Source organism: Brassica oleracea, chromosome C5, assembly GCF_000695525.1.
Source record: "Brassica oleracea var. oleracea cultivar TO1000 chromosome C5, BOL, whole genome shotgun sequence".
NCBI classification, from domain to species: domain Eukaryota; kingdom Viridiplantae; phylum Streptophyta; class Magnoliopsida; order Brassicales; family Brassicaceae; genus Brassica; species Brassica oleracea.
This window is the reverse complement of record NC_027752.1, coordinates 19,021,784-19,025,623: the sequence shown is the minus strand read 5'-3', so window position 1 is coordinate 19,025,623 and position 3,840 is coordinate 19,021,784.

The window sequence follows — 3,840 nt, the reverse complement described above, 5'->3', positions numbered from 1 at the left end:
TCTCTTGGAACTTGATGAAAACTCCCAACTTCGATTCCTTCAGCTCTTCATATTCGTCATCATGAAGAGCTTTCTTTAAAGCAGTATGCAACGTCCAACAAGTATGATACGAAATGCTATGCACTGTGGGGGGCTCTTCCCCTAATGTATGTATCCTACGGGAGAGTCCTGGTATATCCTTTTTTTTTGTCTGCAAAACAATCAAAGACAACCATCTCAAAACAATCAAAGACTTATAATTAAGTCGTCTGGCAAGTTTTCCAGCTGAAAGAGTAATAATTAAGTCGTCTGGAAAGTCTTCCAGCTGCAAGACTTTGCAGACGACTTAATTATAAGTATTCCAAGACTTCCAGTAGAACATTTTAAAGCACACCTGAAAATTCGGAGAAGATATAGTCGCCTTCGACATAGTGGTTATATATCTGCAAAATAGACGTGAAAAAAAGAACGAGTGTATAAATTGATAGAGACAACGTTTTATGTTCATCTTTTCCTCAATCAATCACACGACAGTAAGAGATATAACTTACCGGCGGCGGAGTTCAACGAAACGCCTCTGAGAGAATGCGCGCTAGGGTTTCCTCTCAGATCTTATATAGAGGAAGCGGCTGTGAGAACGGTGGTGAGAACGACGGTGATAATGGCGGAGAGGTAACCGGCGGTGAGAACGATGGTTTAGAGAGAATCGACGGAAATTGCCTTTGAGAGAAACAGCGTTAAGGTTTTCTGAATTTCGCGAAACAGTGAATAAAAAACACCTTATATATGTCCGGTAAATAATCCGGTTAGGTTTAAAAGTACATTGAAAAATTAAACGTTCGATCCGGTTTGGATGACTTACTGGTAAGTCGTCTGTTGAATATTGTACATCAAACGACTTACGACTTACTAGTAAGTCGTCCCAGACCCTAAATTTAACCCCTAAAATAAATTGACTAAATTAACTAACTAACCACCTTATAAAACCGTAGTTATACTTAAATAGTGTTTACTATACGCAGAAATAAACACACTTAGGTAAATTTTAAAGTTTTCAAAAAAAACATTTATGCATTCCAAAATCTAACCCTAAGAACACATACAATACTACAACATATGTTGGCAAAACCTAAACCAAAGAATATCATGACTCACTACTTTCACTCATCTATGTTGAAAACAATTAACTTTTGTTATATCTTAATTTATATCTCTTAAAACATATGTTAATTACATGATTTCAATTTTTCACTTATCAAAATATTTTTTACAAAAAAATTAAATTATTTCTAAGTAGAACTAGTCCAGACGACTTACAGGGGTTAGAAACGTAAAAAAATTTTGGTTTTTTTGTTTGTTCACAAGGGGCTGATTGCAATAGCCTTTTAGGTTACTTTTGCATTTGATTCAAGTTTGGGTTTACTTTTGCTTTTGAAATCAAGTTGTGAGTCATATTTGACAATTTTCCCCGTTTTTTTCCTTGGTAGCTATTTTTGTATCAAAAACTTAAAAATAACTATTTAAAAAAAATTGTCCAATATATATAGCTTATTTTCAAACCAATTATTAATTTCTGGTGATAAATTTATCAATCGATCAGCTTCGTAGCACGATACATTATCTTTTAGCCGATCTACGCAGACCGATAAGCAAGGTGACAAACCAGTAAGTTAAAGCAAACATTTAGCAGAACACCCTGTAAGTTAAAGCAAACATTCAGTAGAAAACCCTAGACGTCATCTTCTTTCAAAGGAAGGAGACATGGTTGGTTATAAGATTAGATACATTTACTTTCACAAGTAGTTTAACTTGTAAAGCTCTATAATTAAAACTCAAAACCACACAATTTAATTTAGATTTGATAGGGTTTCAAGAAAAACATTAAAGTGGGACTTTGAACCACTCCTGTCTATTATAATTTCTAGTTAAGTGTGACACAAAGGTTATGAATGCTTTCCTTTTTTCATTTATTTTGTCTACATGGAGAGGGAAAATTAAAGAGATATACTGATTTAGCAAACTTCGACGTCGCTAAGTCATATTCGGAGCAGGTATTGTGTTTGGCGCGTTGGTAAATGGCAATATCTGAGATAAGAAATTAATTTTAATAATATTTTAGTTATTTAACTAGTACCAAAATCTTCATTTAGCTAATTATATCATTGAAACATACAGTAAAAAACTCTATAAATTACTAATGTTAGGAGTATTGTATTTTATTAATTTATAAAAGTTTCTTTTTTTAGATTTTTCTATTTAAAATATATTTTTTATAAAAAATATATCTATGATATTACCATATTTACGTTAATTAAAATTTTGAAATGCAACTTTAATATGGTTTTTATTATATGATTTGGTGTATATAAAATACATTTCATAGAATTTAAATGTGGTTGTAGATATAATTTTACTAAATATCATCAAAATATATTGTAATATTAAGAAAATATAAAAATAATTCTATAATGAATAAAAAATAATACAATGGTTTGTTTAAACTTATATAAAATGCATATACATATAAATGATTAATTTATGATTTTAATGAGACTGCATATTTACATATGATTTTTTAAAAAATATTATCTTATTGTTTTATTGATTTGTGTCATATTTTGAATAAGTCCAATTTGAAACCGTAGAAATTTATTCAGTTATTATGTTTATTAATTTATTGAGTATTAATTTATTAACTTAGATTTTCTAAGGTAATAACAATGATCTAAAAGTCAAATGTCAAAAGAGTAAAAGCATAATAATTCTCAAAAAAAAAACAATGACTGGAAAATATAAAAGTCAAAAGTCAACGTCTAGGCTCAATTGAATTCGATATTTCAAGTTCAGTATCCACTCCACTAGTGACATTTCCATTACTATAACGACAAAAATCATCATTCTAGTAAACGGATTATTGTACGGCTCTCAAAAGAATTTCCTTAAGATGTTGTTTAATTGTCTTTTTCATATTTATCATTAAAAACTGAGTCACCATTTATTTGCATAGTGGATCTACGCAAAAGATGGTTTATCGAATCATAGTTATTACTTAAGCAATTGTTCAAAAAAAAGTTGTACTTAAAGCAAATGAAGAACAAGAACATACAAGGTTAATTAAAGTATATGTGATTGTGATCATTCTTAATAAACTCAAAACGATTTGATAGTAATTATTACATTTGAGACTTATGTTATAACGTTTAAGCAGAAAAATCAAATTATTTCAAAAAGAAACTTTCTTAAGAAGAGAAAAACACAATACCTCCTTTCTCTTTGATTCTTTCGGGTAATATAATAACTAACAACTTTGAGTGTCAAAGCTAACTAATAGCATTGTTTTTTTTTTGGTAAAGTTACATAGTGTCTCTGGAAACGTTATCTCTATATATTATTTGTGAAACATTACAACTTCTTTTTGTAGTCACATGTCATCACTAGGATGATTCTTAGAATTATTAGAGAAATATGTTGATCCATCTAATTATATAATAAGCTTTTTATTAAACTAACCATAAATTCATTATTAATGTCATTTATTATTTCCTTAAATAAAGATTACGGAATTGCCTAATGTGGATAAAATATATATGACAATTAATAATTTTGAATAATAAAGATCTGAAAAAAAAATGTATCTTCTATCAAATTTATTTAATTTAAAACTATTAAAATAATTTAAAAAAAAAAACACAATAACCATATTATAAAAATTTAGATTTTTCTGTATATTTTATATTTTGAATTTTAAAAAATGACTACAAATTACTAAAACTGCTAAAAGTCTCACATTCAAAATTTGCGATCTATGGTTTAAACTTTTTGTTATGACAAAATACAAATGATTACAAAATCATATAAATA